The sequence below is a fragment of the Dipodomys merriami genome, unplaced genomic scaffold (genome assembly GCF_024711535.1).
Source record: "Dipodomys merriami isolate MVZ:Mamm:240054 unplaced genomic scaffold, mDipMer1.0.p SCAF_511, whole genome shotgun sequence".
NCBI classification, from domain to species: Eukaryota; Metazoa; Chordata; class Mammalia; order Rodentia; family Heteromyidae; genus Dipodomys; species Dipodomys merriami.
Window position 1 is genome coordinate 333,884 of NW_027206082.1, and position 26,681 is coordinate 360,564.

Here is a 26,681-nt window from a genome sequence, read left to right on the forward strand (position 1 = left end):
CACTAAAAACAAAAGAACCAGGGAGCAGAGAGCAAGGGTCAGACAGACAAGGGGGGATGGAGCAGAGAGCAAGGGTCAGACAGACAAGGGGGGATGGAGCAGAGAGCAAGGGTCAGACAGACAAGGGGGGATGGAGCAGAGAGCAAGGGTCAGACAGACAAGGGGGGATGGAGCAGAGAGCAAGGGTCAGACAGACAAGGGGGGATGGAGCAGACAGCAAGAGTCAGACAGACAAGGGGGGATGGAGCAGAGAGCAAGGGTCAGACAGACAAGGGGGGATGGAACAGAGAGCAAGGGTCAGACAGACAAAGGGGGATGGAGCAGAGATCAAGGGTCAGACAGATAAGAGGGGGATGGAGCAGAGAGCAAGGGTCAGACAGACAAGGGGGGATGGAGCAGAGAGCTAGGGTCACACAGACAAGGGGGGAGAAGGAGCAGAGAGCAAGGGTCAGACAGACAAGGGGGTTGGAGCAGACAGCAAGAGTCAGACAGACAAGGGGGGATGGAGCAGAAAGCAAGGGTCACACAGACAAGGGGGGAGAAGGAGCAGAGAGCAAGGGTCAGACAGCTCTGGCAACCGGTGCAGCAAGAGGCCGCAGAAAGTGAGGTTGAGACACATGGAGGACTGCTTCATGAAGGCCCGGGTGGCCCAGGCAAGGGTGGCTGTGGGACTCTGGGAAGGGTGCACTCCCGACCAAATGGCTTCCTGCTCAAGGCAGCTAGTCAGTGCTGCTTGTGCAGTGCTGGAAACCAACCGCCTTCCTCCCCATCCCTTCCCCCTCCCTCCCTTCCTCCCTCCCTTCCTTCTTTCCTCTCTTTCCCTCCTCTCCTTCCTTCTTCTCTCTCCTTCCCTCCCTCCCTCCCTCCTTCTCTCCCTTCTTTCCTTCCTCTTTCTTCCTTCCTTCCTGTTTTCCTTTGTTCCTTCTTCCTTCCTTCCTCTTTCCCTTCCTTCCTTCTTCCTTCCTCCCTCTCTCCCTTCCTTCCTTCTTTCCTCTGTTCTTCCTTCTTTCCTCCCTCTCTCCCTTCCTTCTTTCCTTCCTTCTTCTTCCTTCCTTCCTCCCTCTCCCCCTTCCTGCCTTCCTTCCCTTCTTCCTTCCTCCCTATCTCCCTCCCTCCTCTCTCTCCCTCCCTCCATTTCTTTCCTTCCTTCCTTCCTTCCTTCCTTCCTCCCTCTCTCTCTCCCTTCCTTCCTTCCTTCTTCCTTCCTTCCTTCCTCCCTTCTTCCTTCCTTTCTCCCTCTCTCCCTTCCTTCTTTCCTTCTCTCCTTCCTTCCTTCTTCCTTCCTTCCTCCCTCTCTCCCTTCCTTCCTTCCCTTTTCCTTCCTCCCTATCTCCCTCCCTCCACTCTCTCCCTCCCTCCATTTCCTTCCTTCCTTCCTTCCTTCCTTCCTTCCTTCCTTCCTTCCTCCCCTCTCTCCCTCCATCCTTCTCTTCTCTTTCTTCTTTCCTCTCCTTCCTTCCTTCACTTCCTTTTCTATCTCTATCCCTCCTTCTGTCTCTCCTATCTTTCTGTCCTTCCTTTTTTCTCTTTCTTTTCTTCTGATTATTGGGGTTTGAACTCAGGGGCTTGCATTTGCTAAGCAGGCACTCTACTGCTTGAGCCATTCCCCAGCCTTGTTTTCTGTCACTGTCTTTGAGATGGGGTCTCACTTTTTATCTAGAATACCTGGACTTCCATCCTGTTTACCCTCTCTGCCATGGATCACAGGCTGCACCAAGGTGGTTTCTACTGAGCTGGAGTCTGAGGAACGCTTTTCCCAGGGCTGGAGCTGAGCCTCTGTCCTCACAGAGTCAGCGTCCAGCGCCTAGGACGGCGGGCACACACTGCTGCAGGCTGCTTTTCCTGCAGAGGCAGCATCTTCTGGCCTATGCTGGCTTCTCCTCCACCTTCTCAGTGAGGACAAAGGCATGAGCCAGCAGTGCCAGCCCGTGGAGCCCATGGTTGTTAATAGGCATTTACATTCTCAGTGGTTTCAGGAACGTTTTGTGAAAGCAGAATGGAGGCTTCCTTTACAATCAAATGAGGCACTTCCCCATGTGCTGACCACATCTGGGATGACGAAGAGAGTTCTTCAAATGTCATGATTTTGCCTTTTGCCAGGGACACCACACGGCCCTCCACCAGGCCCCCAGACACGAATCACCTTCCAAACTGAGAAAAACATCCACTTGGGTGAAAAACAGGGATTTTTTTTCTCATAGAGGCACAGTCACGGTTTGACATCTAACATCTGGAAGTCTGGAAAAATGCCTAGTCGTGCTAATACAAGATATGTCACTCTTCAAGCTCTCTCTGTCTCTGTGTCCCTGTCTCGGTCTCTCTCTCTCTCTCTCTCTCTCTCTCTCTCTCTCTCTCTCTCTCTCTCTCTCTCTCTCTGTTGCAGTATTAGGACTTGAACTCGGGGCCTTCTGTTCTCACTTGGGTTTTTGCCCAAGGCCAGTGGTCTACCACTGGAGCCACAGCTCTGTTTCTGGCTTTTAACTGGCTTTGAGCCACAATCCTCAGATCCTGGCACCTGAATGGCTAGGGTTACAGGAATGACCCACCATTGCCCAGCTTGAGTTCTCTCTATATTTATCTTTAGAACATAAACTAGTCAGCTCAGTCAACCACTAATACCTCATTCTTAACAGTGCATGATGTTAGTATCATTAAGAGAGAAAGATCATTGCCAAATTCATTCCTAAAATATTCACACACTTTCTGGGACAAACAGGCTCAATTCAAAACATTCAGTGCTTGAACTTTAGCAAGAAACATACACTTCATAAAAATAAAAAGTTCATTAACAACTTGAACTTCGTAAAAACAAAATAAACAAACATTTTAAAAATCCAAATGAGTTCAACATCCCTCATGATATCTGTCATACCCTAAGTCAAATGAGTTCAACATCCCTCATGATATCTGTCATACCCTAAGTCAAATGAGTTCAACATCCCTCATGATATCTGTCATACCCTAAATCAAATGAGTTCAACATCCCTCATGATATCTGTCATACCCTAAGTCAAATGAGTTCAACATCCCTCATGATATCTGTCATACCCTAAGTCAAATGAGTTCAACATCCCTCATGATATCTGTCATACCCTAAATCAAATGAGTTCAACATCCCTCATGATATCTGTCATACCCTAAGTCAAGCCTGGAAGAGTCGTTCCTAGAGCTGTGGCACCCCTCCCTCACAGAGAGCGGCTCTGCTGTGCACCCGGCCCTGGTCGGCAGAAGGTGCAGACATCAGGAGCCAGTGGCCAGCGCTAGAGGACAACGCTTGTGTCCACCAGTGTCCCCCGTGCGGACCCCACATGGAATGTTCTTTCTGCACAGCATGCTCCTGTCCAGATTGGCTCCTTGTGAAGGAAAAATGCTTCTCTCTCCTTTGGAGGTCTGTAACTGGCCACCGCCAAATTCACAGACTCAGACTCAAGTCTCACAGCTAAGTGATTAGCCGACACAGCTGATGACTTCTGACATAGACTTAAACACTTCAATGTTGTGTATCAGAGGCTCACAACAGACCCTTTGTGAAAGGAGTTCTACGAAATACTTTCAGTAAACAATTAAGACCAGCAAGGAATACTTTCATCTTGCCCTAGCTGATTTAACGGTTTCAGAAATAGACTGCCTCGAATCCACTTCTCCCCAGTCCAATTAGTCACCACTGATGATCTCTACGGCTTGCTCCTCAGGGTACCTTTGATCTGTAGCCCTGAGGTGGGGGTGGGAATGAGTGCACACATGCCCTCACACGAGCCTCAGGCAAGCCACTGCCCCCAGAGACGGCCGCTGAAGCAGACAGGTGACGCGGGCCGGAGCCGCGCTCCGAGGCCTGCTGCCGCCAGCCGGGTCTCTGGCAGGCGCACTCCCGGGCAGGTGTTTGTCCTTTGGAGTGTAATTGCCCATGAACGCACCGTTAGCCTGCTCCGCACGCCACGGCTCCCTCCTGGTGACATGACCTGTTCTCCACAGGCATTCTAGACTCCGGCGCCAAGCAAAGGCCGGACCAGAGACACCCTTTCCATGCCCGCCTAATGAAGAGAATACAGAAATACACACAGCAAAAAAGGAGAGGCAGAGCGCAAACATTGGAAAAGGTGTTGTTCTTATAAGAAGTCTGAGGAAATGGTTTCTGAGTTATGAACACATTTCACACACGGTTTTCAACCTAGCTCCATCCCCGCAAGTTCTCCGCAGGCCCGATTTACATGAGCCCAGAGCACCCAGCAGGTGAGCAGCTGCTGCAGGGCTCCAGGGCTAAGGGGGTGAGAGCCGCCCCACACCCAGCCTTCATCAGACAGCAGGCACAGGGGCCAGCCGGGCTCGTCTTGGCGTCCGGTTCAGTCTCAGGACTGTGGGCATCCTGCCACCGGATGAGGGCTGGACCAAAGACACAGCAGCCTCTCCCAGTGCCCCACCCTGACGGGCCGGACCTGACACCCTTCCTCTCCCAGTGCCCCATGCTGACGGGCCGGACCTGAGACCCTTCCTCTCCCAGTGCCTCACTCTGATGGGCCTGAGACCCTTCCTCTCCCAGTACCTCACCCTGACGGGCCTGAGACCCTTCCTCTCCCAGTGCCTCACCCTGACGGGCCGGGCCTGAGACCCTTCCTCTCCCAGTGCCTCACCCTGATGGGCCTGAGACCCTTCCTCTCCCAGTGCGTCACCCTGATGGGCCTGACACCCTTCCTCTCCCAGTGCCTCACCCTGACGGGCCGGGCCTGAGACCCTTCCTCTCCCAGTGCCTCACCCTGACGGGCCGGGCCTGAGACCCTTCCTCTCCTCTGGCACTGTCCATGCCACTCACTTTAGAATATGTGATAATACTGTTGACTTCACAAAGTTTAAATGTAGGAGAAACTCACAGGGAGTGAGCTAAATATTCCCTCAAAGAGAGGACACTGACTCTTGATCATTTCCCTTGAAATATTAACTCATAAAATAAAACTTTTGTAGCTCAGAGAACAGAGGTACGGCCAAGTGTTCCCTGAACTTTCCCTGTGTGTGGTTTGCAGTCACTGACATGCTCAGCCCTATCGGAACTCTTACACTGTCCTCCTGCATCCAGGCAGGGGCTCCCACCCCAGGCTGTAGAAGAGCCCTCAGACCATATCGTCAGGCCGTACCAAGGCAACCACAGTGGGACCCAAAGCTCCACACATCAAGGAGCCTTTGCAAGCTATATTCAGTAAACCTAAGCCTGTGAGTGGTGTTACATTTCCCAACACCCTTGGCCATCATTACCATAGTGTCAGAAGCCAGCAGACATTCAGTAGGTTCAAACCTACTCATTCCAGTCACCTAAAAATTCAGAAAATGAATCAGCACACAGTTAATTAGTTTTCATATAATCAACACCTGAATAAAGCTCTCTTGCTTATTTTGGAAATACTATATTAAAATCTCATAGCAAGTACCCCAGCAACCCTGAGTATCCAAGATTGTAAGTGTGTGTGTGACCCCAGCAACCCTGAGTATCCAAGATTGTAACTGTGTGTGACCCCAGCAACCCTGAGTATCCGAGACTGTAACTGTGTGTGACCCCAGCAACCCTAAGTATCTGAGATTGTGTTTGTGACTCCAGCAACTCTGAGTATCCAAGATTGTAAGTGCGTGTGACCCCAGCAATCCTGCGTATCCGAGATTGTGTGTGTGACCACTTAAGTCATTGAAGCAACCCCTTAAGTCTTCATATTCAAGGTATAACAACTGTGTGTGGGGTTGAACTAATGTACATAAAATGTGATATTGTTGTCTGATATTGATAGCAACTCCAATAAAATTTTTTTTTATTTCTAGGTAATTCCTTTAAAGCAAGATTAAATGAGGTAAATTTCTAGGAAAAACAAATAATAACAACCAAAGACCCCACCAAACTGAACAGTTTCTCAGAGCACTGTATAATTTGATTTCATCTGGTTTAAATTTGCCTTATGGAATTTGAAAAAAGGGAACGTGACACCTTGGTATCTCCAGCTCACAGCTGCTTGGGTTCAGCTGCACTGAGCTGTGAACACTGCCGGGCAAAAGCACTCCATTAAGAACTGACCGCGTTCAGCACCAGGGACAGCGCTCAGCCCGCCCTCCTTCCAGGGTTGGCTTTCTGAGGTTTGCACACTGCCTATCAGGAGAAGCACCGAGGGCTGAGGGCCGGCTCCAAAGCACCATGTGGGAAATAAAAGCAGGTTTCCACTGAGCAGTTCCACCCCTGCTGAGCCAGCTGTCTGGCCCCTCCTGAGGACGGAGCAGAGCCGGCTGACTGGCTGCATCATCCAGACTCCAGTCCAAGCTCACGTCCTGCGGTGTGCTCCCTCAGATGGGCCTCTCCTGTACCTGCAGAACTCCGCCGCAAGGCCTTGGAGCCACGGGAGGACAGGGCCTGGCTGTTGGCTACATGGTCATGTGTGCGCAGACCCCAAATGCGTGGGCCCACTGCACACAGCGGCCGCTGGCTTGAATCGCCACCCCCGGTTCTGCCACCCTTCAAGCCCAGGTGAGTCACCCTCAGAACAGGCAGGAAGCGCCGGCCGGTGCTCTGCCCCTCCCTCTCCTTCCTCTTGCTCTGAGGTCAGGCCCAAGGCTCTCCCTGCCCGGAGGGGAGTCTCCTTCAGCTCCTGAGTCATACCCCATTGTCTTCGCTCTCCTCCCTATGCCAGCACCCTTTCCTGGATCACAGTCAGCAAGCACTCCCAAGATGAATTCATGACCATCGGGGCGGTACAAATAAAACCACGAATGAAAGAACAGGCTAAACGTGTCTTTAATATACCATCCATTTCTCAGCATGCAAGAAATAAATTAATAGCTTCAAAAATAAAACTGAAGAAAACATCTTGGCCAGGTGCTGGTGCCTTACATCTGTCATCCTAGCTACTCAGGAGGCTGAGATCTAAGGATCTCAGTTCAAAGCCAGCCCACGCAGGAAAGTCCTTGAGACTCTTAGCTCCAATTAACCACCAGAAAACTGGAAGTAGAGCTGTAGCGCAAAGTGGCAGAGTGCCAGTCTTGAGCAAAAAAAGCTCAGGCTCAGGAACAGCACCCAGGCCCTGAGTTCAAGCCCCATGACCAAAAAGAAAATCTCTACTTAAAAGAAACATCCAGCCTCATATATTTATATTAAAATAGTGATTAAGCCAATAGAAGTCACAGAAAAATATTTAAAAGCAAGCATGCAAAACAGATATACAAAACAGAAAACATAGATATGCAAAATATAGAGTCACTCAAACTCAGTAACAGGAAAACAAAAGATCCAATTAAAATATATCACTGGGCATCCTGCTAAAGAAGGCACAAGTTCACCAGTGAGACGCTGGGGTGACGCAAGGTCCGCCGCATGCCCGCTGCGCAGCCGTGGCACCAGGGCGTGCCGGTGCAGCCAGAGCCCCCGGTCCCCGCACTGCGGGCAGAGATGGACGTGCTGCCACCCGCTCCGGAAGACAGTCACCAACTTTTAAAATCAAGGTATCCTCTTACCAGACGACCCAACCATCACGCTAAAGGGCGCCTCCCCAAGCCGGCTAGACGCTGGTCCACACACACCATCCTCCTACATAGAGCTGGTTACAGCAGCCTTACCCATGACCATCAAAGCTTGCCAACAATGATGAGTCCTTGGGTGGGCAAACGGGAAAACACGCTGTGGTAGACTTGGACAGCGGAGGATTCTTCAGCTCTAAAAAGAAATGGTTGCTAGAGCCATGAGAGAACACAGAGGAACCTTAAATGCATACAACTAAGTGAAATAGTCCCATCTGGAAAGGCTGCTGTCTCTGGTTCCAGCCCTGTGGCATTGTAGGAAAGGCAACAGAGATCAGAAGTGTCCAGGAGCTGGGGGAGAGGGATGAGTTTATGGAGCACGGTGGGTCTTCAGGATGTGTGTAATAATGCAATGGTGGTAGCCAAACCCATACGCTTATCCAAACCTCCTGAACTCACAGGAACACGTGGAAACCCGGGGCTTCAGAACTAACAATGGACCTGTCTTCAGGATGTGTGTAATAATGCAATGGTGGTAGCCAAACCCATACGCTTATCCAAACCTCCTGAACTCACAGGAACATGTGGAAACCCGGGGCTTCAGAACTAACAATGGACCGCTGTTCCCTCTGTCTGGGTCAGCTTTAACAAATGCACCCCGCCAAGGCAAAGCATTCACAGAAAGCTGTAAGCCATAATCCCAGCACTGAGGCAGGGTTGCGAATTCCAGGCCAGCCTGGGCTGCACAGGGAGACCCTGACTCAGAAAACAACAAAAACAAAACAAGGAAAGCCATGAGGAAAGAATGGTGTGGGAAAACTCTATACTTAGTGCTCAATCTCTACAGATCATGTACATCACCGCGTGTACATCATTGTGTGCACGTCATTGTGTGTACATCATTGTGTGTACATCACTGTGTGCACATCATTGTGTGCACATCATTGTGTGTACATCACTGTGTGCATGTCATTGTGTGCACATCATTGTGTGTACATCACTGTGTGCACGTCATTGTGTGCACACCATTGTGCGCACACCATTGCGTATACACCATTGCGTGCACATCATTGCATGTACATGACTGTGTGCACATTATTGTGTGCACATCATTGTGTGCACGTCATTGTGTGTACATCATTGTGCATACATCACTGTGTGCACGTCATTGTGTGCACATCACTGTGTGTACACCATTGCATGCACATCATTGTGTGTACATCATTGTGTGTACATCATTGTGTGCACAGCATTGTGTGTGCATCACGTGCACACCATTGTGGCACATCATTGTGTGTACATTATTGTGCGTACATCACTGTGTGCACGTCATTGTGTGCACATCATTGTGTGTACATCACTGTGTGCACGTCATTGTGTGCACACCATTGTGCGCACACCATTGCATATACACCATTGCATGTACATGACTGTGTGCACATTATTGTGTGCACGTCATTGTGTGCACGTCATTGTGCATACATCATTGTGCATACATCACTGTGTGCACGTCATTGTGTGCACATCACTGTGTGTACACCATTGCATGCACATCATTGCGTGTACATCATTGTGTGCACAGCATTGTGTGCACAGCATTGTGTGTGCATCACGTGCACACCATTGTGGCACATCATTGTGTGTACATTATTGTGCGTACATCACTGTGTGCACGTCATTGTGTGCACATCATTGTGTGTACATCATTGTGTGCACATCATTGTGTGTATGCCATTGTGTGTACGCCATTGTGTGTACGCCATTGTGTGTACGCCATTGTGTGCACATCATTGCATGTACACCACTGCATGCACATTACTGCATGTACACCATTGTGTGCACAGCATTGTGTGTGCACCATCACGTGTACACCATTGTGGCACATCATTGTGTGCACATCACTAGTGCATATCCTTGCATGTACTTGCACTAAGGCATGGTGCATGGGACAGTGCTGGTGCGACGCTGCAGGTGGTTACCACAGGAGGCGTGCACTGTAGTGAATACATGATCAGGTGTGAGCTCACACTTGTCCTAGCCACCATTTGGAAGGCTGACATCAGTAGGACCACAGTTCCAGGCAACAAGACTCATCTGAGCCAATAAAAGCTTGGTGCAGCTGTGCACACCTTCTCCCTGCCGCACTGGAAGTATAAATAGGATCACAGTGGAACCAGGAGTAACCATGGGGTCCTACTGGAAAAATAAACTAGAGCACAAAGGACTGGGGGCCATCGCTTAAGTGGCAGAGTAGCTTCTGACAAGCACTCAGTATTGAGCCAAAACTCCAGCAGTGCCAGTTACAACACCAACAGAATTATACCAAAGCAGCCTGTGGTCCAATCAGTGACTCCCAAATGCCAGGCTTGTCAGCACAGCACATACTCGGTGCTCTGATGCCCTGGGCCGTGCATGGTGCTCATGCAGCCCAGCGTCACCATGGACACGGAGCCTGTGACGTGCTGTGTTACAAGATGACAGCCGTGACCATCCTGACACAGGGTTCTCAGCTCCACGATCGTCTCTGGAACAAGTCATGGGGCTGCGGCTGGTGGCCTGGGCCGGTTGGACGGCTGAGGGGCAGCTCTGCCTCAGCTCAGAGGCCGTGCAGTTCACTTGAGGCCAGGGGAGGAAGCAGGAGAAGGAGCCACAGCCTGGAGTGAGGGGTGGGGTCCACTCTTGTGCTAGCCACCCCCTTCCCCTTGCATGGAAGGCTTCTAGACACACGCAGGGGACCGAGGGGCTGAAAGACACGGTTTCAGGCACCGGTCAGCCCAAAAGCTCAGGCCAGCACAAGAACCGCAGTGAGGGCTCCAAAGCAGCCGGCCTGCCCCATGCACACCACACACACACACGTGTGCACACACATACCACACACACGTGTGCACACACACCACATACACACGTGCACACACCATGCAAATGTACACACACTGTGTACCACAAAGCAGCTGGTCTGCTCAATGCACACCACACACACATGTGCACACATACCACACACACGTGTGCATACTGTGCACACGTACACACATACCTCATGTACCACAAAGCAGCTGGCCTGCCCAATGCACACCAAACACACATGTGCACACATACCACACATGCGTGTGCACACACTATGCACACACACACGTGTACCGCAAAACAGCTGGCCTGCCCAATGCATACCACACACGTGTGTGCACACACAGTGCACATGTACACACACCCATGTACCGCAAAGCAGCTAGTCTGCCCAATGCACACTACACACATGTGCACACACCACACACACATGTGCACACACTGTGCACACGTACACACATACCTCATCACAAAGCAGCTGGCCTGCCCAATGCACACCCCACACACATGTGCACACACACCACACACACATGTGCACACACCACACACACATGTGCACACGTACACACATACCTCATCACCACAAAGCAGCTGGCCTGCCCAATGCACACCCCACACACATGTGCACACACACCACACACACATGTGCACACTATGCACACACATGTGTACTGCAAAACAGCCGGCTTGCCCAATGCATACCACACACGTGTGCACACATAGTGCACATGTACACAGACACCCATGTACCGCAAAGCAGCTGGCCTGCCCAATGCACACCACAAACATGCGCACACACATGCACACATGTGTGTACACACCATGCACGTGTACACACTGTGTGTACCTCAAAGCAGCCGGCCTGCCCAATGTACACCACACACACACGCACACACACACACACCGTACACATGTACACACACACACTGTACCACAAAGCCGGCCTGCCCAATGCATACCACACACACATGTGCACACACACACCCGTGTACCACAAAGCAGCCAGCCTGCCCAATGCACACCACACACATGTGCACACACATGTGCACATGTACACACACCATGTACACATATGCACACATGTGTGCATACTGTGCACATGTACACACAGTGTACTGCAAAGCAGCCGGCCTGCCCAATGCACACCACACACACACATGTGCACGCATACACACACACACACACACCGTGTACTGCAAAGCAGCCAGCCTGCCCAATGCACACTACACACACACATGCACACCACACACACATGCACACATGTGCACATGCACACATACCATGCACTGCAAAGCAGCTGGCCTGTCCAATGAACACCACACACACACATTCACACACATGCACACACACACTGTGCACCATGAAGCAACCAGCCTGCCCAATGCACACCGCACACACACACGTGCGCACACACATGCACATATGCACATGCACACACACATACACATAGGCTCTTTACTTTGTGCCCTGGCTCTTGCCAGCCACTGCCAGTTGCCTTAACGTGTGCAAATATCAGAGACGGTATTTCTCTGTTCCAAGCAGACTCTGCCCGCCCGCTGGTGTGGGCATTGGAATACTGCTAGTAAGGATCCGCTCTCCCCAGGAGAGCCTGGTCTGATACGTTACAAAAAGGAACACAAGGTCAAATCACAACAAGCCCCGACCGCCCAGGAACAAGAGTGAGCCGTGCCAGGATGAACACAGGCGGGGAGAAGTCCGCCGTGAAATTAAACAGACGCCAAGGTCCCAGGAATATGGTTAACGACACCCTGGTTTCCCGTTTTCAAGGTCATCCTGACACCTGAGGATCACAGGGAGTGACGCAGGGGCAACTCAGACTTGTTGGCTGTTCACGGGTGATCACAGGGAGTGACGGCGCAGGGGCAATGTGGGCTGTGCGTGCCCCTCTTCCCGACAGCAGCCTTGGTGGGAAGGGGAGGAGGTGGCCAGCGTCCTCCATGCTCTGTGCTGGTTCCATCCCCGCAGGACCCCGGAGCCTCACACAGCCCTGGGGCCACACTGCTGCGCTCCGCAGCCACGTCTCCACACCACCTCCACGTGCCCCACGGTGGTACTAAATGCCGCGGGCCAAGCCTCCATGGACTGGGACGGGAACAGCTGGTTCTGGATCTGTGAGGTCCCAGCCAGGCCCTCTGCCCTCCACCCCAGGTAGTGCCGACTGCCAGAGGCCAGTGCGCAGACAGACACACCGCAGGAGAGGCCCCAGGGGCTCTGCCCGCTGCTGGGCTGCTCCCCGGCCCCTCCTCACCTCCCCGGAGGGCTGCCCTAGTGGAGATCCCCAAGGACCACACACTCCTCACAAAGCTTTGCCTGGCTTGCATCGTTCTTCCAGCCACTGAAAATGTTGTCAGCATGTCAGCTGCGACAAATGTGTGTGTCCGCGGTGTGGGGTAGCACCATCCGTCATACTCCAGAGAGGTGTCTGTAATGCTGTTTGTTACCAGGACTGTATTTCTACCAGGTGCATCTTTGGGAGTCTCTCAAAGTCGAGACGGGTGGGCAGAAGCAAAAGCCGGCCATCCCAAGCCCACGCACCCGGGGACAGCCCTGCTTCAGTCCTTCCTGCTGTTCTGCAAACACACACGTTCTTGGAGCAATGTCTTTGAGGATTCGTGTGGGAGGAGGGGAGGGAAGGGCACTGGAGAGGAGCTGCTGGTCCCAGCCCAGCCCGCCCAGGGCTGAGACTCTGGGCCAGGCCTTCTTCCCCGGGCTCACCCCCTGCATCCTCTCCCCCCCCCGCATCCTCTCCCCCCCCCGCATCCTCTCCCCCCCCCGCATCCTCTCCCCCCCCCCGCATCCTCTCCCCCCCCCCGCATCCTCTCCCCCCCCGCATCCTCTCCCCCCCCCGCATCCTCTCCCCCCCCCGCATCCTCTCCCCCCCCCCGCATCCTCTCCCCCCCCGCATCCTCTCCCCCCCCGCATCCTCCCCCCCCGCATCCTCCCCCCCCCGCATCCTCCCCCCCCGCATCCTCCCCCCCCGCATCCTCCCCCCCCGCATCCTCCCCCCCCCCGCATCCTCCCCCCCCGCATCCTCTCCCCCCCGCATCCTCCCCCCCCCCGCATCCTCCCCCCCCGCATCCTCCCCCCCCCGCATCCTCTCCCCCCCGCATCCTCTCCCCCCCGCATCCCCACCCCCCGCATCCTCTCCCCCCCCGCATCCTCCCCCCCCCGCATCCTCCCCCCCCGCATCCTCCCCCCCCCCCCCGCATCCTCCCCCCCCCGCATCCTCCCCCCCCCGGCATCCTCCCCCCCCCGCATCCTCCCCCCCCCCGCATCCTCTCCCCCCCGGCATCCTCTCCCCCCGCATCCTCTCCCCCCCCGCATCCTCCCCCCCGCATCCTCCCCCCCCGCATCCTCCCCCCCCCCCGCATCCTCTCCCCCCCCGCATCCTCCCCCCCCCCGCATCCTCCCCCCCCCGCATCCTCCCCCCCCGCATCCTCCCCCCCGCATCCTCTCCCCCCCCGCATCCTCTCCCCCCCCCGCATCCTCTCCCCCCGCATCCTCTCCCCCCGCATCCTCCCCCCCGCATCCTCCCCCCCGCATCCTCTCCCCCCCCGCATCCTCCCCCCCCCGCATCCTCCCCCCCCCCCGCATCCTCCCCCCCCCGCATCCTCCCCCCCCCGCATCCTCCCCCCCCGCATCCTCTCCCCCCCCGCATCCTCTCCCCCCCGCATCCTCTCCCCCCGCATCCTCTCCCCCCGCATCCTCTCCCCCCGCATCCTCTCCCCCCGCATCCTCCCCCCCGCATCCTCCCCCCCCCGCATCCTCTCCCCCCGCATCCTCTCCCCCCGCATCCTCCCCCCCGCATCCTCTCCCCCCCGCATCCTCCCCCCCCGCATCCTCTCCCCCCCGCATCCTCCCCCCCCCGCATCCTCTCCCCCCCCCGCATCCTCCCCCCCCGCATCCTCCCCCCCCGCATCCTCCCCCCCCCCGCATCCTCTCCCCCCCCCCGCATCCTCCCCCCCGCATCCTCCCCCCCCGCATCCTCTCCCCCCCCGCATCCTCTCCCCCCCCGCATCCTCTCCCCCCCCGCATCCTCTCCCCCCCGCATCCTCTCCCCCCCGCATCCTCTCCCCCCCCGCATCCTCTCCCCCCCCGCATCCTCCCCCCCCCGCATCCTCTCCCCCCGCATCCTCCCCCCCCGCATCCTCTCCCCCCGCATCCTCCCCCCCCCGCATCCTCTCCCCCCCCGCATCCTCTCCCCCCGCATCCTCCCCCCCCCCGCATCCTCTCCCCCCCGCATTCCTCCCCCCCGCATCCTCTCCCCCCCCGCATCCTCTCCCCCCTGCATCCTCCCCCCCTGCATCCTCCCCCCCTGCATCCTCCCCCCCCGCATCCTCTCCCCCCGCATCCTCTCCCCCCGCATCCTCCCCCCCGCATCCTCTCCCCCCCCGCATCCTCTCCCCCCCGCATCCTCCCCCCCCCGCATCCTCCCCCCCGCATCCTCTCCCCCCGCATCCTCTCCCCCCGCATCCTCCCCCCCCGCATCCTCCCCCCCCGCATCCTCTCCCCCCGCATCCTCCCCCCCGCATCCTCTCCCCCCCCCGCATCCTCTCCCCCCCCGCATCCTCTCCCCCCCGCATCCTCTCCCCCCCCCCGCATCCTCTCCCCCCCCGCATCTTCTCCCCCCCCCCCCGCGCATCCTCCCCCCCCCGCATCCTCTCCCCCCCCCGCATCCTCCCCCCCCGCATCTCTCCCCCCGCATCCTCTCCCCCCCGCGCATCCTCTCCCCCCCCCGCATCCTCTCTCCCCCCGCATCCTCTCCCCCCGCATCCTCTCCCCCCCCGCATCCTCTCCCCCCCCTGCATCCTCTCCCCCCGCATCCTCTCCCCCCTGCATCCTCTCCCTCCGCATCCTCCCCCCCGCATCCTCTCCCCCCCTGCATCCTCTCCCCCCGCATCCTCTCCCCCCGCATCCTCCCCCCCCGCATCCTCCCCCCCCGCATCCTCTCCCCCCGCATCCTCCCCCCCGCATCCTCTCCCCCCCCGCATCCTCTCCCCCCCCGCATCCTCTCCCCCCCCGCATCCTCTCCCCCCCCGCATCCTCTCCCCCCCCGCATCTTCTCCCCCCCCCGCGCATCCTCTCCCCCCCCGCATCCTCTCCCCCCCCCCGCATCCTCCCCCCCCGCATCTTCTCCCCCCGCATCCTCTCCCCCCCGCGCATCCTCTCCCCCCCCGCATCCTCTCCCCCCGCATCCTCTCCCCCCGCATCCTCTCCCCCCCGCATCCTCTCCCCCCCTGCATCCTCTCCCCCCGCATCCTCTCCCCCCCTGCATCCTCTCCCCCCGCATCCTCTCCCCCCTGCATCCTCTCCCCCCGCATCTCTCCCCCCGCATCCTCTCCCCCCCCGCATCCTCTCCCCCCGCATCCTCTCCCCCCGCATCCTCTCCCCCCGCATCCTCTCCCCCCGCATCCTCTCCCCCCGCATCCTCTCCCCCCTGCATCCTCTCCCTCCGCATCCTCTCCCCCCGCATCCTCTCCCCCCGCATCCTCTCCCCCCGCATCCTCTCCCCCCTGCATCCTCTCCCCCCGCATCCTCTCCCCCCCGCATCTCTCCCCCCCTGCATCCTCTCCCTCCGCATCCTCTCCCCCCGCATCCTCTCCCCCCTGCATCCTCTCCCCCCTGCATCCTCTCCCCCCGCATCCTCTCCCCCCGCATCCTCTCCCCCCGCATCCTCTCCCCCCTGCATCCTCTCCCCCCCGCATCCTCTCCCCCCCGCATCCTCTCCCCCCCTGCATCCTCTCCCTCCGCATCCTCTCCCCCTGCATCCTCTCCCCCCGCATCCTCTCCCCCCCGCATCTCTCCCCCCCTGCATCCTCTCCCCCCGCATCCTCTCCCCCCGCATCCTCTCCCCCCGCATCCTCTCCCCCCTGCATCCTCTCCCCCCTGCATCCTCTCCCCCCTGCATCCTCTCCCCCCCGCATCCTCTCCCCCCCTGCATCCTCTCCCTCCGCATCCTCTCCCCCTGCATCCTCTCCCCCCGCATCCTCTCCCCCCCGCATCCTCTCCCCCCCGCATCCTCTCCCCCCGCATCCTCTCCCCCCGCATCCTCTCCCTCCGCATCCTCTCCCCCCTGCATCCTCTCCCCCCTGCATCCTCTCCCCCCGCATCCTCTCCCTCCTGCATCCTCTCCCCCCCGCATCCCTCCCCCCTGCATCCTCTCCCCCCCGCATCCCTCCCCCAGCCGAGTGTGCCAATGGGCACTGACACCCCAGCCGAGTGTGCCAATGGGCACTGACACCCCAGCCGAGTGTGCTAACGGGCACTGACACCCCAGCCGAGTGTGCTAACGGGCACTGACACCCCAGCCGAGTGTGCCAACGGACACTGACACCCCAGCCGAGTGTGCTAACGGGCACTGACATCCCAGCTGAGTGTGCTAACGGGCACTGACACCCCAGCCGAGTGTGCTAACGGGCACTGACATCCCAGCCGAGTGTGCCAATGTGCACTGACACCCCAGCCGAGTGTGCCAACGGACACTGACACCCCAGCCGAGTGTGCTAACGGACACTGACACCCCAGCCGAGTGTGCTAACGGGCACTGACACCCCAGCTGAGTGTGCCAATGTGTACTGCCATCCTAGCCGAGTGTGCCAACAGGGAACGGGTACCGCCACCCCAGCAGAGTGTGCAAAAGGGCACACCACCCCAGCAGAGTGTGCAAAAGGGCACACCACCCCAGCAGAGTGTGCAAAAGGGCACACCACCCCAGCAGAGTGTGTGAATGGGCACACTACCCCAGCAGAATGTGTGAATGGGCACACCACCCCAGCAGAATGTGTGAATGGGTACACCACCCCAGCAGAGTGTGTGAATGGGCACACCACCCCAGCAGAGTGTGTGAATGGGTACACCACCCCAGCAGAGTGTGTGAATGGGTACACCACCCCAGCAGTGTGTGAATGGGCACACCACCCCAGCAGAGTGTGGCCACTTCCTAAAAAAACAAACACACTCTTCCCCTCATGATCCAAGAGTCAGCTGTGCATCTGTGTGTCTCCTTCCTGTCCCAAAAATAAGTCAGCTACAGGGGAGAGAAATACTCTGCGAAGTATAAGGACAGACCCTGTGACATATTTGTCCAAGCTAATCTAATGTGTGAACTACCATGTGAGCCAAGGCCTCTGGGTGGGGGCAATGGGATGTGTGTTGTAGTTTTACCGGTTGTGATGTGTGTGGTAGATTTATCAGTCATGAAGTGTGTTGTAGTGTTACTGGTTGTGATGTGTGTGGTAGATTTATCAGTCATGGTGTGCGTTGTAGTTTTACCGGTTGTGATGTGTGTGGTAGATCTATCAGTCACGGTGTGCGTTGTAGTTTTACCGGTTGTGATGTGTGTGGTAGATCTATCAGTCACGGTGTGCGTTGTAGTTTTACCGGTTGTGATATGTGTGGTAGATTTATCAGTCATGAAGTGTGTTGTAGTGTTACTGGTTGTGATGTGTGTGGTAGATTTATCAGTCATGGTGTGCGTTGTAGTTTTACCAGTTGTGATGTGTGTGGTAGATCTATCAGTCACGGTGTGCGTTGTAGTTTTACTGGTTGTGATATGTGTGGTAGATCTATCAGTCATGGTGTGCATTGTAGTTTTACTGGTTGTGATGTGTGTGGTAGATTTATCAGTCATGGTGTGCATTGTAGTTTTACCGGTTGTGATGTGTGTTGCAGATTCATCAGTCATGGTGTGTGTTCTACATTGATCACTCATATCAAAGGCTCTCTCCAAGGGAAGGTTCATGGTAGGAGGCTAGGAGAGGATGGAGGATGTAGAAAATCTTTGTATCTGCCACTTCATATTGCTGGACATTTTAGAGTAAAATTGCTCTAAAATGAAGTCCTAAAAGCAGTAAGGAAGCCATGGGTCACCCAAGGGAGAGTCTTGCAGTTCTCACCATTGGCTGGGCCTGAAAACACTGGCCCGTGGTGTGTGTGCACATGCTGTGCACACGCTGTGGCATGGGCGAGAGCGCGTGGCACCTCGGGACCCTCCCGGGGCCTCCTCAAGACCCTCTCACACCTGCCTCTGCCTGCAACCCCTCTGGTCATCAGCAGGTCAGCCAGAACGAGCCATGTCCCATAGAACAAGCCTCATGGGGTACGGACTCTTCTCAAACCCTTTCAAGAAAGAACGGCTGTGGGGCAGGGCTCAGACCTGGGCCCGCAGGTGCAGGGCCGGCCAGGACTTGAATGTGACAAGTGGCCTTACAGCCCAGCCTCGGGGTGACAGAAAGATCCAGTCAGCACCTCTACCCTGCCTGGCTTCGCACCAACCAAAGTGTTAAGGGAGGCTCCCAACCACAGACCCACAGCAGCAGCAGCACAAGACATCCATGCAGGTCTGAGGGGCCTGCTGCTTGTGGCCATGGAGTGGGAGGGCTCCTAGAAGAATGAGTGGCCCTGGTGGCTGTCTCAGGGTGTGTTGAGACCGTGCCCCATGAGGGTAACTCACCAAGGGTGTCCACCCCCAGAAGTCGACTGACCATGCCGCATGCTGCTCGCCACAGTGGCAGGGCAAGATGTGCCCTGTGCCCTGCGTACCGCACACAAACCCAGCCAGGCCCAGGGACCACAGGCCACTCTCCAAGAGATGCAACATCTCTCCCTCAGGGCCGACAAGGGCTCCGCACGGAGCCCAGGCAACACTGCCTCTTCTGAGGTTCTCCAGAAATACTACCCGCCCCAGCCTGCAGCAGAGAACGCAGGTGACGTCCTAGAGTTCTAGGAACCCACGCAATCCAGGTGAGCCGTCCTCACAGAACTATCTGGAAACTATTCCACGATCAACAAAGAATGCACTTAGGTGCACAGCATACCAAGACAGTATCAGATTAGAAGGAAAAGGTGCTCCGCTGGTCTCCACTAATCATGAGGAGCTCAAGGCATGTACCTGCTTTTCAGAGGCTCAGGCCCAAAACACATTAAACTCCCAACACACAGCTGGGGCCAGTGGCTTGCTCCTGTAGGAGGCTGAGATCTCAGGATCAAGGCAGGAAGACAGCCCAAGTGTGAAGGTCTGTGAGGCTCTTATCTCCACTAAACCACTAGAGATCCAGAAGTGGAGCTATGGAACTAGCCTTGAGCAAAATAAACAATATCATCATCAACAACAAAACAACCCCCCCACAAAGTTAGAGGCAAAATACTTTGTGATAAAAGACAGAAACTACATACTCCTACCAAATATGTTGCTTTCGATCTCTATTGGCTCCAGTACGCTTTTACTAAACAAATGTGGCCAGGAAAGCAGTTCACAAAACATTCTCCCAGTGGAAATGTTGTGACTTATTTTTCTTGATGCTAGTCATATGAAAAATGCTAATTTTGCTACCAGTTGTTATCTTGAAATAGTCATGAATAAAATAATGACCCAATAATTAAATTCCCGGCAAGAGCTGCACTCTGTGAGCAACTTCCTGAGTCAGAGCGTGAGACCGGCACTGCTGAGCGGTGTGCACAGCCGGATGAATAACTGTTTCAGGCGGCTACTGCACAAAGGAAGTGCAGTTAGCATGTGGAGGAGTGACTGATCCAGAAATACCCGCACGCGCACACTACTTGCAAGCACACTGTGTGTGGGTGTCTGGTTTATCTCAAGACTCCAACACCCACAAAACGCCAGCTCCCCTTGGGTCACCTTCTCACCTTCTCGGCCGTCTGCGGGCTTTGCCCAGGCCAGCCTCCCAGCCGGGGCCTCCTGGTCCCTCCGGGGTGCGCCCTGAGGTGTGTGCGGAGCTGGGGCTGAGGCCCAGCAAGATGACACCCCCAGGGAAGACACGTGTCCCAATGCAGGACGGATGGCTGCAGAGGGGCTCAGGGCCCTCGGTCAGCCTGCCTTGATGGAACCTTTCCGAGAACTCAGTCTAATTTGCTAACGGACAGACTCACTCCTTGAAGAAAAAAGAAAGCTTCATCGAAATGTAAGTGACATTGTTTTAGAGAACCTGGGGCTTCCAGGTTAATGCCAGTGTAATAAAATGAGATGTAAAGTTTATCTGGGTTCTGGAAAGGCCTGTCATTTGTCAGGCTAAGGAACTGTGCCCACATCTTATGGCTGTATTTTTTTTTCCAGTGAGCACTGTTATTATGAATCACTTGTTTTTAGCTATTTCTAACTCTAAATAAAAGTGAACTGGTCATTAAAAAGGCAACACCATCCCTCACAGATGCTATGCTGAATGACAGCCGCCAATCAAGGACAAGAATGAAAGCTTGTCCCTGACTGCCCAGCGGGGCTCTGGCGGTGCGGACCAAAGCCCTCCTCATCTGCTCAGCACCCCTGCTCACATCCCTCGGCTATCGCCACACACTCCCCTGGCTCTCCCCTCGCCCCGCCCTCCCCTCACCCAGGCAAGGGTGCTGGGAGCAGTGGTCCTGGCGAGAGAGTACTTGTTGCTAGATGTGAGTATGATTCCTGCAGCTGTAGAGGCCCACTGACTTATTCTATCATGTGAACAGATGTAAGGCCACAGAACACCCCATTGTAAGCCAAGCCTGTAAAGGGGAACACACCTGAGCTCTGGGGAGAAAATTATGAATGAAGTAGTCAGTATCCACCTGGAGACAGAGAAGCCAATGGCAGTGGTGCCGTGGAGATGCTCAGGCCTTCACTGCGCGTACGCCATCCCCCCAGAGCCGGCCATTCTCCAGACAGGCAAGCCGGCCACATGCCCTCCTATGGACCCCGAGCTCCACTGGAAAGGGGCTAGACACGCCGGCTCTGCCAAGGAGGCATGTGTGTTTTGCACAAGGAAGAGCAACCCCCCGCCCCCGAAAAGCATGTCAGAGGAGCATGGCTGGAAGCATGCAAGGAGAAGACAGCGGCCATGCAGCCACCGTGCCTCCCGTGGCCACAGGTCCAGTCGCCGGCTACAAAGCTCCCGTTGCCATGGCCCTCCCGCCCGGCGTGCGTTAGCACCCGGTTCCCAGGACTCACTGGCCAGCAGCACCCTCTGAGGTGTGCGCTATCCAGGCTCAGCACTTCCCATGACGCCAACACCCCGTCTCCTCCCACAGGGCAGAGGACCAAGCTGGTCAGCACGCAAGGCTGAATCTGCTGCTCCTGACGGCGCTTCCAGACCCCGAGCCAAATGCGGGAGGGCGGGCGGGCGGGCGGCTCAGCAGGCGACCCCACCAGCCCCCCCTTCCTTTCATCCTAGTTGACGCAGAGGCACAGAGCCCCTCAGCACTACCCTCACAAAGGGGCCTCTCCAGGCTTCTCTCGACATCGCTTGCATGTGGAAACGCGGCGTGATAACCGCAGGTCCACGGCTTCCTCCTTCCCCTGGGATTACTGAACCCAGCACTCTGCTGTGGCCACCCCGATAGAGCAGAACCAGAACTGGGCAGAATAGTTCTTCACTGCAAATTGCTCCGGCATTCGGTGATGATGGGAATGATGGCTAACGGGAGGCAAAACAGTCCTCTTAGAATGTAGTTCTAGACTGCTGGGCAAGACCCTGTCCCCAAACCCTCCCTGGCACCTAAGATAGCTCCCTGGATTGCAGGCACCCTCCTCTCTGGCTGCCGCGGCTGTCTATCACAACAGGAGTATTTTACTGATAGAAGCAGTCCAAGCAGGGCTGTGAGACAGAGCAATGAAAAACCATGCTGCAAAGTACCGAGAGGCAAGCAGCTGTGGGATGAACTAGTTGAGTGCTAGAGAGCTCCCATCCTCTCCCCGCAGCCAGTCCTAGCCAAGTCGACACCAAGGCGCGGGTGGAAGAGGCCAGTCACCCTGACTTACCGAGGCGGCTCCTGCTGCTCCCTGTGCAGCATCCACACGCAAGAGCAGGCGGCTTCTCAACAGACAGGGAGCCGTGCACACAGAGGCTCGCCAGCCGGTGCAGAGGCAGGGAGCCGGCTGACCGAGTGAGTATCCACAGGGCTGACTAGCAGCCACAGCACTCTGCAAAACAAGCACACTGCAGCACGGTGGCAGGCATAGGGTGCGTGTCCCATATATTCAAGCGTAATAGAAAACACGGATCTGGAGCGGATTCCATGTGGATGTGGGGGCTGCCTGGAACGGTGCAGCTACGGCAGGCGCTGTGCTGGTAACAGAATTAGCCGGGGAGATGACGCCTCGATGCGCGTGCAGCTTTATTCCCCAGGACATCAATTACTGAGAGCAGGTGCTCTGTCTCCTGCTTTTTCCAGATAAATGCCTATAATCTCATTTCACAAACAATCCCCATTTAGACGGGAGCCACCTATTGTGATGAGATCATTTGCTCTAGTAGCCATAAATGGGCAACTTCCTAGGCCGCGTCGGCAGCTACGACAGAGGTCTTCATAAAAGTGAGTGGGCAGGATGCTCACAGAGACCGTCCCTCGGTGGACAGCATGCTCACAGAGACCGTCCCATCCCCAGTGGACAGCATGCTCACAGAGACCGTCCCGTCCCTGGTGGACAGTGTGCTCACAGAGACCGTCCCGTCCCTGGTGGACAGTGTGCTCACAGAGACCGTCCCCGGTGGACAGCATGCTCACAGAGACCGTCCCCGGTGGACAGAGTGCTCACAGAGACCGTCCCATCCCCGGTGGACAGTGTGCTCACAGAGACCGTCCCCGGTGGACAGTGTGCTCACAGAGACCGTCCCATCCCCGGTGGACAGAGTGCTCACAGAGACCGTCCCATCCCCTGGTGGACAGCATGCTCACAGAGACCGTCCCCGGTGGACAGAGTGCTCACAGAGACCGTCCTGTCCCCCAGTGGACAGAGTGCTCACAGAGACCGTCCCATCCCCCGGTGGACAGCGTGCTCACAGAGACCGTCCCGTCCCTGGTGGACAGTGTGCTCACAGAGACCGTCCCGTCCCCGGTGGACAGAGTGCTCACAGAGACCATCCCCGGTGGACAGCATGCTCACAGAGACCGTCCCCGGTGGACAGAGTGCTCACAGAGACCGTCCCGTCCCCGGTGGACAGCATGCTCACAGAGACCGTCCCCGGTGGACAGAGTGCTCACAGAGACCGTCCCATCCCCGGTGGACAGAGTGCTCACAGAGACCGTCCCATCCCCCGGTGGACAGCGTGCTCACAGAGACCGTCCCCGGTGGACAGAGTGCTCACAGAGACCGTCCTGTCCCCCAGTGGACAGAGTGCTCACAGAGACCGTCCTGTCCCCCAGTGGACAGCGTGCTCACAGAGACCGTCCCGTCCCCGGTGGACAGCGTGCTCACAGAGACCGTCCCGTCCCTGGTGGACAGCGTGCTCACAGAGACCGTCCCGTCCCCGGTGGACAGCGTGCTCACAGAGACCGTCCCATCCCCGGTGGACAGCGTGCTCACAGAGACCGTCCCATCCCCGGTGGACAGAGTGCTCACAGAGACCGTCCCATCCCCCGGTGGACAGCATGCTCACAGAGACCGTCCCCGGTGGACAGAGTGCTCACAGAGACCGTCCTGTCCCCCAGTGGACAGCGTGCTCACAGAGACCGTCCCCGGTGGACAGTGTGCTCACAGAGACCGTCCCCGGTGGACAGCGTGCTCACAGAGACCGTCCCGTCCCCGGTGGACAGCATGCTCACAGAGACCGTCCCGTCCCTGGTGGACAGCGTGCTCACAGAGACCGTCCCGTCCCTGGTGGACAGCGTGCTCACAGAGACCGTCCTGTCCCCCAGTGGACAGCGTGCTCACAGAGACCGTCCCCGGTGGACAGTGTGCTCACAGAGACCGTCCCCGGTGGACAGAGTGCTCACAGAGACCGTCCCATCCCCGGTGGACAGAGTGCTCACAGAGACCGTCCTGTCCCCGGTGGACAGTGTGCTCACAGAGACCGTCCTGTCCCCCAGTGGACAGCGTGCTCACAGAGACCGTCCCCTGGTGGACAGCGTGCTCACAGATGTGGACACATGAAAATGCCAGCAGGACCCATGCATCCACAAGCCAAAGCCACAGCAACCATCAGAGGCTAGAGAGAGGCAAAGGAGGGGCGGATACCTCAAGTCCTGACCCACTGCCTGCAGAGCTGGAAGAGTCCACACTGCTGTCTGGAGCCAGCTGGCCAGTGTCGTGGTGATGGCGGCTTTGTGAACCGTATCTGCACACGGACTCTGGTTCAGTGCTGGCTCTTAAACCTTTACCTCTGCACTATAGGGAACTCTTCAAGCCAGAGGCTCGGAGTCCTACCTGGTGGTGGTTTGGTGCCTTCTCCTTAGCGCTTCCCTGGGAGGGTCGTGGGCAGGGCACAGGGGCAGGGCGTGGAGCCGGCCGTCTAGCAGGTCAACTGGAGCTTATCAAGCAGAGCTGAATACACGAGGGGACTCAGTCTCCTCTCACGCACCCACGGTCCGTCCCAGAGAGGACAGCAGAGACCTGGACAGCAGCTTGGACTTGGACACCTGGCCCCTGTCAGGGTTGAAGGAGGTCAGCGTGGTCCATACCACCATTCACAGAGGCAGAGACTGAAGCACCACTGAGCCCCGGCCATCTGGGCCAAGAAGCAGCTCGGGAGCCTAGGTCTGAGGAGTAAACTTCTGTGCCTTTCACAGAGAACAGGCCAGAGGGCAGCCGGCAGCTTCAGGGGCCAGGGCCTGCAGTTGGGCAAGGCTGGCACACAGGCTGTTTGTGAGAAGCTGGCTGAGAGCACACAGACAGATTTTTACGACTGAGAGCAGATTCCAGAGCTCGGGATCCACGGGGCTTCACGCTGACAGAGGCAGGCCACCACACGGCCAGGGATGAGGTGCATGCCCGTCCAGGAAGCCAGCTTGTTCCTAGACACTTCTTTACCAAGCAACCAGGGGGACTGAGTCTGCGAAGGTGGGACTGGAGCCACCTGCAGAAATAAGACCATTCCACAGAAATCAATCCACACGCAAAGCCACCCTGCACCACGGCCCTGCTGACCCTTGTTTTGGAACCGAAGAGCCTGTAGCAGTCACCCTCAAAGCCAGGCAGTCCTCCGAAGCTCATAGCAGAACACATCTTCTTTCTGATGTATTCAGAACCACAAGTAAAGCAAAGCATGTGCTCATGTTTTATGCAAGCCTGTGTCTAGTCCCTAATTCAGAAGGAAGGATTTACGATTGGTGAACAGGACAGACCTAATGTCAAAATCTTTCTTATTTCTGAAGACTTAAACATCAAAGCCTCAACAAGGGCTTTGTTTGTGACATTAAATTAAAGATTATCTTCCTTTTGTTTTCCTAGTGACACAGTTTAACCTCTAGTATTGGTCTCAAGGAACATAGTCACAATTCTCAAAGATGAAAGGCCACAGTTTGCAAATAAATCTCACTGGAGAAAATTGCAGCCAAGGCTCTCTGCTTTGCTGATCCTCACCAACAGCCTCCAGCAAGACTGTGCTGGTGTTTACACGGAGCTCTGTAATCTTCGCTCAGAGATAGTCAGAGAAATCAATTGAAAGCACGTCCCATACGTTATAGACACAGTAACCAAATGGCAGAGATCTTAGAAAAGTACCATTTTTATCTATAGAAGGGAAGGATGGATAATTAGGCAATTAAAGATTTATACCCTTGTTTGTGGGCAGAAAAAGATGAACAACATAGCAAAGTTGAAAATGCACGCAGCATTTGAATCTGGTTTATGTGGATTCTATGGAATCCAACTTTACCTACAATTGTTAGAACACATTTTAATTTACTGCTGTTGCCTAATAAGCTATGTGAACACAATAGTTAACTTCAATTTATCACAACTTGGTGTGTATCTAATGAGAACGCTGTGTGTCTTGTCCTTACATTGAATCTTTTCACAGGTTTTAATGATAACTTGCAGCAACAACTCCACAGCACAGACATTTCCTTCCCAAGAATTAGGTCAGTGACCGCCAGATGTGGGACATGGACTCCTGCGTCCTGGCTCACATCACTGTCCTTCCTTAATTTCTTTAAGAAAGTTTCTTTTTATGAGTCATGAGAAATGAAGACAGCACGTCAAGTGGCTCCCTACCAAACTCTCTTAGAAATCTCAGGGACTCTCAATAGGAAATGGACTCATTACCTTGCTCATGTAACTGTAACCCCTCTGTACAGCACTTTTACAATAAAAGGTGTACAAAAATTTTAAAATAGAAATCTCAGGGACATGATTACACTCATCCACTACGATGCTCTGACAGGGGTGGTGGCGTTCCAATTCCACAACTAAAAACAAAAAAGAGGTCTGTCTGGGTTAGGGGTGCTCGGGAGCAGCTCACAGCCCAATGGGCTCTGGGCTGTCCCTGCTAGGATCCCCGCTGGACCCCTGGGGCACACTGCCTGCTCAGGCGCAGGACCCATGCTGCGAAAGCCAGGGTTTGTGGTCTTGTTGGGGGATAGTCCAATCCTTCTTTAACACTTGCACAGCTAACCAGCACCTAAAGAGCGAA

At 55.9% G+C, this 26,681-nt stretch overlaps 1 protein-coding gene across 6 annotated transcripts in view; it reads right to left on the reverse strand.

The window, feature by feature from the left end:
• Dlgap2 (DLG associated protein 2) overlaps positions 1–26,681 on the reverse strand; it is a 545,299-nt gene that overhangs the window by 324,992 nt on the left and 193,626 nt on the right. The window contains exon 1 of one of the 6 annotated variants that reach the window (XM_069998338.1): positions 22,091–22,151. The exons of the other annotated variants lie outside the window; for them this stretch is intronic. The gene's annotated coding sequence lies outside the window, so the exon portion shown is untranslated. Of the gene's footprint in view, positions 1–22,090; positions 22,152–26,681 lie in introns of those variants that run through there. 6 annotated transcript variants of the gene reach the window in all.